Below are 15,780 nucleotides of genomic sequence, written 5' to 3' on the forward strand. Positions count from 1 at the left end.
TCATTTATCGGGTGAAATGCTTTATTAGGAGGATCCGAAGTTCATTCAATCTGCTGAGAAGTGTCCTGTAATAAGATACAATACAATACATTATTTTTCATACTTTTTCATGATCTAGCTGAGGCGGGCATTCCCATGCTCAGCTTTATAAATTCATTTTGGTACATAGCACAGACGATCGTCTGATGATAGACTGATAATTCTCTGCTGAAATTATCATCCTTTGAGAAGGATGATCATCTGCTGCAATGATGTACATATCAAATGTCTTTATATCCTGAATATATATCGCAACCCGGATGGATGAAACTAGATCCGGGGTCTTCAATCTCTTCCGATCTTCACTCGATGTACAAGTCGATCCATGTGAGAATTTCTTGAAGTCGAACATGGAAAGACATCGTTTGATTACCGGTCAATGATGTAAACCGTTAACAAGCGCGAGAGGAATCACCGATAAGGATGATGACCCTCAAGGTACGGCAGTACAATTCACATGGTGAGAATAAAGGACTTGGCGTCGACCGCCATGCAAAATCTTCTGGTCGAAGGTCATTGATGTATACCTGTCGCCGGAAGTGAGAAACTTGCCATTGAGGCATGCAAGCTTCAAAGTACTGAAGGGGTTGTTCCTAGATCAACTCCTTGGATAATGAGCTGATGTCGACAAGGAGCGATCCATCAAAGGAGGGCCTTAATGAATCCCACATCAGTGACACGGAACGGAGCTAGTGATTGTGATGAGGTGAAAACAAACTGTGATGTATGATTCAGGGTGGCGGTCATGAAATGGATGAAGGACAATGTATGGCAGTGGATGGGACACGGTTGACTCTTTGCAGAACAACATCTCTTGAACATATAACGACACTGATGTGATGGATTGGTAGCATTACCCCAAATGTGGATGGTGTGGCAAGGACCATGGTGATGAGACCGGTGAATGAAACAACCCAACCCGATGTGATACGGACGACAAAGTGTCATGTTCAAGAGCGACTTGCTACCATTAAAGCTGTGAGGTTCTCCCAATTTTTCCCCAGTCATTGCTGACCAGTACCTCTTTATTTTTATCAAGCTTGAGGAGGATAACATATGCTTGTTCTATAACCTGCCCTTCGGGCAAGCCCATCGCTACGTTTTAACGAGCCTAGCGATAGGGAAACGCGTTCTCGTCTAAAGACAAGTTTGTCGCTATTTAATGAATTTAACGAGTCTAACGACAAGGATAACTCGGTCCTTTTCATTTTTAGAGAGTCTGAAAAGGTACATAAAGTCAACTCCAGAATTCCTTTTTCGTCATCTAATCCCTTAAGTCCGAAAAAGTATAAAACAATACAGAAGGGATGAATTTTCGATTGCTTTAACGAGCCGAACAAAACAAGCGCTCGATCTTTTTGTGCAATAATCCCTCAGGTCCAAAAAGATTAAAATCTAGAGGAGGGATAGCTCTTCCGGTCGTTTAACGAGCTGGAAGGCCAAAACTCGGAAAACTTTTCATATTTTACGAGTCAGGAGAAAAGAGCTCAAAGAAGACTCGTCTTTTGAGGAACGAGTGATAAACAGGGATAGCAGCAGATTCCAGGTACATGTTGGAATTTTCCAATCACGGCAGTGTCACAAGGATGGCTAAGTGAAATCACTCTTCGCAGCTGTTCCTCAAAATGGGTAAACAAACATATGGAGATGAACGATTGGCCAAATGAACGGATGGAGGTGAGACTGCAAGAACACGACCAAGGGCTTTAATATGGCTGTCAAAGGTTACATTTACCAAGGTTATTTACCGGTTCATTTTTTCTGGGTGAGCTTGAACTCTAGGGGAAGATTGCTCACAACTTATGTTTATTTTTTAATGAGCATGAACTATGTGCTAAAACTGCTCGGATCTTGCGTTTATTTTTTAACGAGCATGAACTGTGTGCTAAAACTGCTCGATTCTTGCGTTTATTTTTTAACGAGCATGAACATTGCTAAAACTGCTCGATTATACCAGTCTTAATACAAGGAACGCCTCAGGTGAGGTAGTCATATTTAAGGAGCTATACCTCACTAGTTACTCCAATTTGGAAAGTTTTAACTTTTGCCCCACATCCTTTCTTTATGCAAGCTGGAAACGGCTAATCCTACGAGTTTAACGGGTTAGACCTACAGGTTTAAAGGGAGGACCTAAAAATTTAAAAAAAATAAATAGTCGTCCCGTGCTTGCACTCCAAAAGGTTCGCATGCCCCCAGGTATAAAGTATAATTTCAAGGCTACCCCTCCTCTGTCCCACCTCTGTTTTTCTACTTGTCGTCTTGCTATATATTTAACGATACTTGTCTTCTCGTTATTTTTCGGTGCCGACGGTACTTGTCTTCCCCTCAGTTCACTTTTTGATTTTTGCAAGATCGCAACAGATAAAACATTGGCGTTACGGAGGGAGGTTTGCCTCTTACTTATTATCCGAAAAATGGTTTTGTTCGCTGCCGCAAACTAAACTCTTTTTCCGGCGATGTCTATTACTAGGTTACTAAAGATGGTGACCACTTGTTGCAGCAATTTCATCTCTTTCTTTGGAGGCTGCCCCTACTTATCCTTCAAAACATATGTTTTAATGGGTGAGGCTTGCCTTCAAAGATGGTGGCTACTTGTCGCCACAAATGGATCTCCTCCCTCGGCATCCTACTTACCTAGACAAGGGGAGCGAGAAGCTGATTATCTCACTCACATAACTTTGACAAAAGAACTTTATCCTAGAACAACCCTCTCTTCCATGCCGGACGGGGTACGGACTAGTCATATTCTTCTGCGGAAATTAACTTTATACCCAAGGTTTTCTCTGCCCAAGGCAGGCCAGGGTGCATGCCCCCTGGGTCCCAGTTCTTTCTTCCGAATCACTCGCATTCATCGGGAAGTAGAACCGGGGGTAGAGGCATTCCTTGAGTGAATAAACCGTTAAGGGATGGTATTTGACTATTTGCGATGCGTGATCCTGGAAATGAAAGTTGGTCTACGAGCTTGACCATTCTTCCTTCGTGCGGAAAACACATAACTCTGAAGAGTGAGGACACTATCGCCTCCATGCAATATATATAGTCTCGTCCAAGGAGTAAGTTATACACCAAGGGTCCCTGGACGACCATGACGTTCATATGAACTGTCTTCCCCTTCAATGTAACGGGAACATTGGGGAGAATCCCTAACGGGCGACTGGTTCCTTTATCAAAACCTGATAGATTTCTCATCTCAGGTAAAAGCGCCGGGGAACCCAGTGCTTTCCAAGCAATAGAGGAAAGGATACTCACAGATGCCCCTTCATCAATGATAGTTCCAGCCATCACCATTCTGTAGATTTGGACGATGATTCTGAATGGGATACTGGCTGGTAACCGGGGTCTTCCTAGTTGATTCCAATCAAAGGACACAACCAGGTTGCTTGGTGGTGGGACCGAATACACGGCCGGATACGACCCTGAAGATGTTCCTTCCTGCGATAAAGGAATGGGCGCGTTGCCCTGATGCTCGTCAGAGTCTGTGTTGATGAAAAGAATCTGGATGGTGTCATCCTTGTTCTCTTCAGTGAGGGTGTCATTTGAAGATGAATCTTCAACGACGGTGTCATTTGAGGATGAAACCTCTGAAGGAAGAACCGGGTCAACTGTCATTTCGACCTTTAGACTTTCGTCTGGTCTGGATTCAGTAGGTTCATTCTCAATGACCGACACTTCAGCTGACCACTTGATCGGGCCAGCTGGATTTTCAACTATCGAGGGACTTGGCACGAGTTTTTGGTATCCAGGAGGAAGTCGTAACGGTGAAACCGGACGATCTTCCAAAACTCTCTTCGCCTCATCTAAGAATGGACAACGGTGGATGGCGCGATCGCCTTCACACAGTCTGCAGGGTGATCTTGGTCTCCCTCTTTGTCCTTCACTCTCGCTAGTTGACGGAATGCAATCAACATGTCTATCAGAGGTTGATGCTACCGAATTGTGCAACCTGGGGGACCAGTCCCTTAATATCCGGGGAATACAAGGACAGTCACGGTGGAAGTGGGTCCCTTTGCAAATGACACATGGCGATTTAGGCCCGGTCGGTGCAGTGTGTGGATTTTTGTCAGATGTCTTTTGCTTGCCCCCAGTCGCCTTCGCCTTAGGCTCCTTCTGCTTCTTTTCTTTCTTCTTCTTCTCCTTCTTCTCCATGGGAGGCTGACTTTTGCCGGCTCTACCTTGCGAAGATGAAGGATCAGAGGAAGAATTGTAAGGAGTGGAAGGCTGGTGGGTAGTTCTAGACTGGTCTGACTGTTGATTCGACTGCTCAGGATTAGTGGTGATCTGAACTACATTAGTTGAAAAGAGCCATACAGGTAGGCCAATTGTCAATCCTGGAAGTGACAATGTGGCCATATGAGGCGCACCAACATCTCCCCAAGAGGAGAAGGGATTGGGACTTCCACCAAGGTGACTTCCTTGGTTGGTGGGCTCCATACTTTTCAACTGAAAGATCAACGTGGGAATAACAGGTGATTATGTTCCGATTAAAATAAATTTTATTAACGACGCTTTAGACACAACTTTGCTTTTTCATGTTTTAAGAGTCGAGAAAAAGCTAAAGATGACTCTAGTCCCCTTCGATGTTTTAACGAGCCCGAAGTGACAAATGCTCGGATGGACTTTTTCAGTTATAGAGTTTGAAAAAGGCCAAAAGAAACTTCTCTGGAGTTCTAGGTAGAGGGTGTGCCAAACTTTTCGCGAAACCATAGAATACGTTTTACGGTACGGGTGGTCGATCTTCGTGAATGCTGTGTTCACTGCATCGCGATCAGTAGGGCGGCCGACACGGCTTCCTATGGATAAAGGCTTTGTTCCTATAGGGGTCTCCCAATATATACGCGACGGTACGTGGGAGCACAAGTCCGTATTAGTGCCACCGACTCTCAGGAGGAATCACCCACCTTCGTAGAGATCGACAGTCACTATGTTTAACGACGCCAGAACACGTCTCTACCTAGACCTCTATGTGTTTGCGTTATGTTACAAAGCGTTGTTATGTAAATTGAATTTATTTTAATGTTGATCTTGTTTAGCAGTTTGCCTTTAAGGATCACCACGAGATGTATGTAACAAATTCCTGAATGCAGTCTAAGATGAGAAACAAACTTTTCAATCTTTCAACTTTGAAAATCTTAACTACTGAGGGAAAAGAAAGACAAATATTTTCACACAGATCATAGAGCACACACTAATGCAATTTTTCCTAAATCAGTATGCAAACAGTCAAATGCAAAATGCACAATGCATGTATTTTCTTTTCTCTTTCTTAATGTTGATGTATTACAAAAAGAAAGTTGTTATATAACTTTGATTTCGATTTCAAGCGAAAGTAAACAAGCTAGTCCAAAATCAAAAGACACCTTAAGATTTACTTGTTTAAACACTGGAAATGCATGAAATCAAACCATAATGACGAAAGTAAAAAGACTAATCAGCTATGGATAGCAAACAAGCTAACTCTTTAGACCAGCAAAATGCCTAACACAGGTTCAGATCTAAGAGGCCAAAGCAAGACTAGTTCACTTTCGTTATGGGAAATTGTAAATGATGTAAGAAATACAAAAGAACAAGTGCAATTTCATTATATAACAGAGGCGGAATGATGGCAAGTAAGGTTGGTTTCAGAACAGGTACAAGACTGGTAACTGGCTGCAAAATCTATAGTGAAAACAGGCAAGAAAAAGGGAGGAAACCCCAAATGCACAAGGAAAAATTGGGCCAACGCAGGTGCTGCACAGCCAGTCTGGCTCTCAGCGCAGGTAGCCCCTTCGGGACCTGCGTTGCAAAGCAGGTAGCCTATGTACTACCTGCTTTGGAAAACGAAAGTTGCGTTTTCTCAGTTTCCGGGTCACAATTTTCTCAAAAATTCACAGTTTTTTCTCAAATCAGAAGCTATCAGTCAAGCACACACTAAGGGATGACAAGGAAGATGAAAAGCTATCACTAAGAGCTTACAAGGATCCTTGTAGATCAGCTCTTCAAATCATGAACATGCTCAGAAATGAGCTAGAGTAGCTGCCCTCTACTTCGCTTTTGATATAGTCAAAAGCTTTTCGATTTGGTACTCTTTTGTTCAGGAAATGAATAGCAAAATACTACAAACAATCAAACAGATACGATCCCCAATGGAGTCGCCAGTTTGTTGTAGGGAAAAGTATCCGACTCGGATGACCCTATCCCACTCTAAGGGTGATAGTACCTCAGCAACAACTGTAAAGAAAACTACTTAAGGTTTACTTATTTACGAAAGCAAGAGAGAATGAAGAAATGCACTAACCGTTGCCTTGCGCTTAATGTCGAATCCAAACTCTTCTCTTTGTTGCTTGCTCCCAGCTCCTTGCTCTTTTGCTGGCCCAGCTACGATGAGATCCTGCAAAATAACAAAGAAGGAAACTACAAGAAGCATGCAATCATAACTGATTCAAGGATTAGCATAAATCAAATATACAATTATCACAATACATCATTGAAACAAGTGCATATAGAAGAACCTCAATAGCTTTTATTAATGGAAGAAGTAAAGTTCTGAGAGTGTTACAACCATTGAAGGCCCCAATCCAGCAACACCTCCCAGCAGAAATAATTTCTCCTCTTCACCTCCTTCAAGAAATCACCCAATAGTTCTATAGTGAAATCAACAGCATATCATTACTTTGCACAAGATTCCAGCCTCCTGAGCTCATAGGAGAGAGCTCAATATATAGATGAATTGATAAAGGATGAGTCAGCTTGCAACTGGTGTGTAGCTGCCTTGTGTCCTCTCTCTCTTCAGTTGATCTTCAGTTCTTGAGTCCACTTGGAGAACCTTGCTTCCACTTGGAGAAACAAAGCCTCTGACTCATCACAAGGCGAAATCCCTGATCCAAGTGTCATTTTTGGAAGATTCCAGAGCAATGACTCAGTGTGCCACTTGTCCCATCTCGCTCAGCAGGTGGTCTTTGTTCTACCTTCTTTGCAACGCAGGTACACCATGGAGGAGTTGAGTTTCAGCGCAGAAGCCTAGTGGAGCACCTGCTTTGATTTCAAGATTGCTTGTTTTTTAGTGTTTTTAGGTGGAGAACTGATCTGAGAGCTGTTGGTTTGATGATCTTGTTCCTCTAGGGGTAGGAACATCATGTTTAGGGACTTTGGATCCCTTGGATTATTGACAATTCATGCCTGATGCTGCAAGGCACAAAATTGTCTATAACACATGCCCAACTTGTAGACAAGATTGGTGGTTATATTAAAATTGACATGGCTGCCCTAACACATTAGTATTCCATAATGGATTATGCAAGTAAGAAAGTGGAGAGGAAGTGCTTTGAACCATACCTGTAGGCCATGATTTCCGTGGTTTTAACCTTGTTGCAGCTTCCTCATCTCTTTGATATGCTACTTCCATCTTAGATAAGGAAGAGTGAGTATCTATGGGATGCTCCTTTTGGCAATGAGGGCAAAACACTTCATCAAATTCTTGATTTTTATGAACTTGCAAAACATATAATTTTTCATTTAGAGAGCTAATAAAATCAACTTTAAAATTTTCAAATAAAACATTGATTTCAGCTCTTATGTCTCCTATTCTTGTAGTAGATTTGGAAAAAAAAGAACAAACATCTCTAGTATTCTTACTAGCCTTGGAGATTCCTCTTGAATACCTTATGCACAACTCACAAACATCATCATATGATAACTGAAAAACATCACCTTTTCCTATCAGATTTAAGAGTTCTAAAAATTCATCTTTAATTCCTTTAAGAAGAAGTGTTTTTAAGATTTCTTTTTTCCAAATGCTTATGTTTTGATTTTTGAAGCTTGTAATGAAATCAATTTACATAGTCCTCCAAGCTTTCATCTTCCCCTTGTATCATATTGAAAATATCTTCATCGGCCTTGCAATAGTCTTGGTACTTCTTCAAGAATATGTTCTTCATGTCCTCCCATGTTTTGATGCAATTCCCACCTAGGCTCATGAACCATCGGAGAGCTGCTCCTTTTAGAGTAAGAGGAAACACCTTCAACCTTTTATCATTAGTGTAATAATCACATCCTCTACAAAGTATTTCGAACTCAAATAAGAATGTATCTGGATCTTCATTTGTCAAGCCATGAAAATTTGGTAGAGAAGATGGGGGAATTATGTGCATTTGTGTCACTCCTCCTAGATCTTTGATAGGAAATTCAAAAGTAGAAATGTGAGCCATTTCTTACCATAATAGAAGTTGTTCTTTATGTGTTTCTTTGAGGCTCCTTCTTCAAATTTTCCTATCAATTGGTTAGTGAAATGGGTGGTGCTTACATCACCACTTAAGTGAAATTATGACATTTGTTTCTCAAAGTTTCTATTTTTTTTTTTAATCATTCACACAAAAATTCAAACATTTACCCTAAGTTCATTAACAATTCTGTTGGAAAGTGGGCAGGGGAGAAGGGCTTCTACATGCTCCATATGCAGGTTCTTACCTTCCATTTTTAATACCCAATTATTTCCTAATAGGCACTCATTAGATGCACACTACTCTTTAAAAATGGCTACACTCTCCCCGGCAACAACGCCAAAATGTCGAGTGATGAAAAGGTGTCTTTTTAACTCCTAATTACCTTCACATTAATTGTCAACCCAGGGACGACCTTTTATTCCAAAAGTGTACTCAGTTTGAGGCGGCTATTTACTCAAGAGTAATTTTATGAAAGATGTAGTATAGTGCTCAAAATACAAAATTAAATGAATGCTTGAAATAAAATCTAATTAAGACAACAAGAAACTCAAATGCTCTATAATTAAATCATTCACTCAAACAACCATCAATCGAGGATACAGTAGCAATAACTCATTCCTATAGAGATTGATGCAATTAAAAAGGCACTCAAAAGAAATATCATCAAACTGGGAACTAGATAGCATATGTCGATGTTCACTACAGTCTTAGACCTTCTGCACACCAAAGAAAATATAATGCGAATAACAAGAAATGGAACAACAACTAGGAAATATAACAGCAACTAAATTCAATAAGCAACAACACCTTAGTCTACAAGAATAAATGCAACAATCATGTCCTACAGAAATAAAATGGCAATCCCCTATCTTTAAATATGAATCGAATAGAACACGGTAAATAGAACAACATTGATTAATGATAGAATATGGAACAACGCTTGAAAGCCAAATACAAATGAATAATAACTAAACACACAACACACCTTAATAGTAATCTGATCTTGGTAATCCAATTGTCAGTCTTAGTTATATATAATACGATTATATTCTGTAATGGAACAACAATGTCAATAGATTCAACAATTGCAAATAAATATAATCTCTAATATGAATTTAGTAATACCAATTAAAGAGTGTTACAACACGGTTACGCTGTAATTGAATATCAATAACATTCTATAAGGATCAGCAACATTATATCAATGATTAAAAGAACAGAAATGTGTTACGAAGTCAAGATGAATCAATACGACGTTCCCGGCATCGAGAACGATATTACTCAGTTGAACATAAATCGAATATTATAGAACCGTGATGTCAAATAACAGAACATACCAGATTACCAAATAAAGCTGATAATGAAAACCACGCATGAACTAAAGATATAATATACAACAACAGCACAATCCACCAGAGGCTGGGCCCTTAGCCACCAACAGATGCTGCTGGGCTACTTCATATAAGGTGAATGAACAACAACTCCCAAATCATATATTAATCATTAAATTGTCAAAATCATTACAACAGCAAAAGCTTGAGAATTACAATGGTAATGCAGTAATCTCCTTCTCCTCCTATTATATCCTATCATGAATAATCCATCATCATTCTCGACTCCCTAATTCTGTGTCCTCAATTCTATCCTCATTTTTCCATCATTTTTCCATCCTTTTTCCATCCCCCTCTCTGATCTCTGTTTTCATTTAAATAGAGAGATCAGAGAGAAGTTACAAAAGAGATAACTACAACATGATTTATTTTACAAAATTCGATTGTTTCCAACCAATTGATCAACAAGAAAATATATTGCCATCTATCTTTCAACAAGAGCAAGGCGAATTTGGTTTTGCAACTGAGATTTGGGAAACGGCCACACAACAAAGCTTAGAAAATTGTGCTCAAAGAATCCTGCATTTCTCTCAATACATGTCGAATTTGGGCAAAACATTCTTCTGTAAAGTTAATTGGGTTTGTTTTGGATAAAACCCATGTTCTGGATTTTCCAGATTCTGCTTCATTTGCTCATAATCTCAACTATAAAACTGTCACTTCTTATTCCAGCGAACTTCTCAGTTGGAACTTTTAATGATCAAATCTTCAATCTGGAAATTATCTTGGAGGCTAAAAATGGTGAATAATGTTACAAACAATTTATTAAAACTATCATTGATAAAATCATGCATAATCATCAATTTATTAGAAATAAAGGAGAATAAATAATATTCATTCATAAGAGCATAAATCATTATAAATTGGATTTATATAATAAATTATAATAAATGACATGATAAAGAAGAGTAAAAATGGATAAAATAAGTGTTTAAAAAGTGGTCATATTCACGGCCCAACATACCCCCACACCGAATATATTGCATGTCCTCATGCAACAAAAAACTGAATATATTGCTTGTCCTCATGCAACCCAAAGACAAAACCCATGTGTTAACTATGCAATAAAAAATTTGCTCATCTCAACTCATAGAACAAATGAATTCTTCCTCAATTAATAAATATTCAGTTTTAGCAATCTTGATGATGGCATAACAATGAAGTTGCAGCAAAATATGATATAAGTGACAGCAACCTTCATTAGCCATTTTCCCAAAAACTACAAACCAGCTTTTGTTGAAATGTTGCAAGTAGATTTGTAATATATGAATGGCTCTATGATGCAAAAATCAGATCGTTTTGATGCACGTATCATGAAAACAAAATGGTTGTAGGTGATAGTGCATGATTTCCGAAATTTTATGAACCAATTTAACTTAAAATTGTCTAGGTTTGTATATTTTAATGATACGTCTGTGTTTTCCAGAAATCAGAAGAATTGAGTTCATAGTTATAAAAATATTATGGAAATCGATTTCTGCACTGTGTAAAAATGAAATTGTATGCCTTAAATGAGGAAGAAAGTAGAAAACATCCATCATGCATAGCAATTTCTCCCCCTCTCTGAAAATTAGCATGGCCTCATGTGATGCTAGAAAAGAAATTGAGGTGGTTGCTACTATCTATTGAATTCTATGCTTGGTGTAAAACAACATGGAATAAGAGAGGCGTTGAGAATGAATAAGAATAGCAATGGATAATAAAGAATATGAATGGCATGGTCATAAGAAAGAAATGAATGAAAGCAACACTCCCCCAAACTAAACGATGTTATGTCTCCAAAAAAATGGGAAGTGGTTAAGGTGTGGAATGAATGATGATAAATAATGCTCAAAAGGAATTTTCATGAAATTCTCCTAAATTCGTAATAAATTAGAAAATTATGCTATTTTACCTTAAGTTTTACCTCCAAAAGGAGAAATTTGGAATGACATATATGGACTGACATATGTTGAAGTTGATGTAGGCAAAGTTGGTGCTGAAAGTGATGAAAAAGGTGGAATCCACGCAAGCACATCATGTCTGAAGAATTTTTCGCGTTCGCAAGTCGCTCGAGCCTCTTCTGTAAGTTGCAATAATGTGTCATGCTATGAATAGAATTCTGCCCATACTTGTTGTTCTCCTGCAAACAAACCACTATGTTGGGGTATGTTGGGTAGAAAATTGTGGATGGAATGGAGCATTTTGATGGGTTGGGTTGAGTGGATGAATTTGATATGCAAGCAGGATGTTGTGAAAGAGCTAGTGAAAAATATGGAGAATATGTTTGTGCTACATGATGAGGGAGAGTAGTCATGCAATCATAAGGTGAACCATGCCCAACTTATAGACAAGATTGGTGGTTATATTGAAATTGACATGGCTACCCTAACACATTAGTATTCCATAATGGATTACGCAAGTAAGAAAGTGGAGAGCAAGTGCTTTGAACCATACCTGTAGCCCATTATTTCCATGGTTTTGACCTTGTTGCAGCTTCCTCATCTCTTTGATATGCTACTTCCATCCTAGATAAGGAAGAGTGAGTATCTATAGGATGATCCTTTTGGAAATGAGGGCAAAACACTTCATCAAATTCTTGATTTTTATGAACCTGCAAAGCATCCAATTTTTCATCTAGAGAGCTAATAAAATCAACTTTAAAATTTTCAAATAAAACATTGATTTCAGCTCTTATGTATCCTATTCTTGTAGAAGATTTGGAAAACAAAGAACAAACATCTCTAGGATTCTTACCAGCCTTGGAGATTCCTCTTGAATACCTTATGCACAACTCACAAACATCATCATATGATAACTAAAAAAGATCACGTTTTCCTATCATATTTAAGAGTTCTAAAAGTTCATCTTTGATTCCTTTAAGAAGAAGTGTTTTTAAGATTTCTTTTTCCACATGCTTATGTTTTGATTTTTGAAGGTTGTAATGAAATCAATCTACATAGTCCTCCAAGCTTTCATCTTCCCCTTATATCATATTGAAAATATATTCATCGGCCTTACAATAGTCTTGGTACTTCTTCAAGAATATTTTCTTCATGTCTTCCCATGTTTGTATGCAATTCCCACCTAGGCTCACGAACCATCAGAGAGTTGCTCCTTTTAGAGTAAGAGGAAACACCTTCAACCTTTGATCGTTAGTGTAATAATCACATCCTCTACAAAGTATTTCGAACTCAAATAAGAATGTATCTAGATCTTCACTTGTCAAGCCATGAAAATTTGGTAGAGAAGATGGGGGAATTATGTGCATTTGTGTCACTCCTCCTAGATCTTTGATAAGAAATTCAAAAGTAGAAATGTGAGCCATTTCTTACCATAATAGAAGCTATTCTTCATGTGTTTCTTTGAGGCTCCTTCTTCAAGTTTTCCTGTCAATTGGTTAGTGAAATGGGTGGTGCTTACATAACCACTTAAGTGAAATTATGAGATTTGTTTTTCGAAGTTTCTATTTTTTTTTTAATCATTCACACAAAAATTCAAACATTTACCCTAAGCTCGTTAACAATTCTGTTGGAAAGCGGGTGGGGGAGCAGGGCTTCTACATTCCCTGTACGTAGGTTCTTACCTTCTGTTTTTAATACCCAATTCTTTCCTAACAGGCATTCATCAGATGCACACTAATCTTTAAAAATGGCTACACTCTCCCCGGCAATGGCACCAAAATGTCGAGCGATAAAAAGGTGTTTTTTTAACTCCTAATTACCTTCACATTAATTGTCAACCCATGGACGACCTTTTATTCCAAGAGTGTACTCAGTCTAAGGCGGCTATTTACTCAAGAGTAATGTTATGAAAGATGTGGTACAGTGCTCAAAATACAAAAGTAAAAGAATGCTTCAAATAAAGTCTAATTAAGACAACACGAAACTCAAATTCTCTATAATTAAATCATTCAGTCAAACAACCATCAATCAAGGATACAGTAGCAATAACTCATTCCTCTATAGATTGATGCAATTGAAAAGGCACTCAAAATAAAGATCATCAAACTGGGAACTAGACAACATATGTCAATGTTCACTACATTCTTAGACCTTCTGCACACCAAACCAAAGATAATGCGAATAACAAGAAATTGAACAGCAGCTAGGAAATGTAACAGCAACTGAATTCAATAAGCAACAACACCTTGGTCTACAAGAATAAATACATCAATCATGTCCTACAGAAATAAAATGGAAATCCCATATCTTTAAAGATGAATTGAATAGCACATCGTAAATAGAACAACACTGATTAATTATAGAATATGGAACAGCGCTTGAAAGCCAAATACAAATGCATAATAACTCAACACACAACACACCTTAATAGTAATCTGATCTTGGTAATCTAATTGTCAGTCTTATCTATAGATAATACAACTATATTTTTCAATGGAACATCAATGTCAATAGATTCAACAATCGCAAGGAAATATAATCTCTCAGATGAATTGAGTAATATCAATTAAATAGTGTTACAACACGGTTACGCTGTAATTGAATAGCAATAACATTCTGTAAGGATCAGCAATGTTATATCAATGATTGAAAGAACAACAATGCATTACCAAGTCAATATGAATCAATACGACATTCCCGGCATCAAGAATGATATGACTTAGCTGAACATAAATCGGATATAACAGAGCCATGATGTAAAATAACAGAACATACTAGATTACCAAATAAAGCTGATAATGAAAACCACGCATGAACTAAAGATATAATATACAGCAGCAGCACAATCCACCAGAGGCTGGGCCCTTAGCCGCCAGCGGATGCTATTGGGCTACTTCATATAAGGTGAATGAACAGCAACTCCCAAATCATATATTAATCATTAAATTGTGAAATCATTACAACAACAAAAGCTTGAGAATTACAATGGTAATGCAACAATCTCCTTCTCCTCCTATTCTATCCTATCATGAATAATCCATCATCATTCTTGAATCTGTAATTCTGAGTCCTCAATTCCATCCTCATTTTTCCATCCTTTTTCCATCCCCCTCTCTGATCTCTGTTTTCATTTAAATAGAGAGAGATCGGAGAGAAGTTACAATAGAGATAACTACAACATGATTTATTTTACAAAATTGGATTGTTTCCAACCAATTGATCAACAAGAAAATATATTGCCATCTATCTTTCAACAAGAGCAAGGCGAATTTGGTTTTGCAGCTGAGATTTGGGAAACGGCCACACAGCAAATCTGAGAAAATCGTGCTCAAAGAACCCTGCGTTTCACTCAATACAAGTCAAATTTGGGCAAACCGTTCTTTCATAAAGTTAATTGGGTCCATTCTGGACAAAACCAATGTTCTAGATTTTCCAGATTCTGCTTCATTTGCTTAGAATCTCAACTGCAAAACTGTCACTTCTTATTCCAGCGAATTTCTGAGTTGGCACTTTTAATGATCAAATCTTCAATCTAGAAATTATCTTGGAGGATAAAAATGGTGAATAATGTTACAACCAATTTATTAATACTATCATTGATAATACCATGCATAAACATCAATTTATTATAAATAAATGAGAATAAATAATATTCATTCATAAGAGCATAAATCATTATAAATTGGATTTATATAATAAATTATAATAAATGACATGATAAAGAAGAGTAAAAATGGATAAAATAAGTGTTTAAAAAGTGGTTGTATTCACGGCCCGGGAATCACCTCATCCAGTGGAGCTCTAGAGATATCCATTTCTACACATATATGGGCAAAGGAGGTGTACTTTTCCCTTCTTGTTGCCTCAGATATTTTAACAAAGTGCCGTAATTTATTTCCTATTGATGATAAAGATTCTCTTTGCCAGTAATCTATAGGTAAGGAGTAGAGACTTACCCAAACTGGGATCGAGGTTAAGGTCTCACGCTCCAGGACAAAATTCATCATCCAAGGCCGCACATAGAGGCCTGCAGCTGCACAGAAGTAGGGCCCTCCTTCAAACACTCTGTCTTTATCCTAGATGTTAGTAAAGACTATAGTAAACAAACCCTTTGAACCAAGATGTAGGTCTATATCCCCTTTAGGTTTCTGGTGATATTTAATGCATGACTGCAGCACCTTCTCTGTGGGCCATAACCCCATGAGTTTACAAATGATGGCATAAGTACTCAAGTGATCCCTATGCGCCTGCAGTGCTGGATCACTTAAC

Source organism: Pinus tabuliformis, chromosome 2_1 (assembly GCF_031772625.1).
Source record: "Pinus tabuliformis cultivar Carrire ecotype Pingquan chromosome 2_1, CPIR1, whole genome shotgun sequence".
NCBI classification, from domain to species: domain Eukaryota; kingdom Viridiplantae; phylum Streptophyta; class Pinopsida; order Pinales; family Pinaceae; genus Pinus; species Pinus tabuliformis.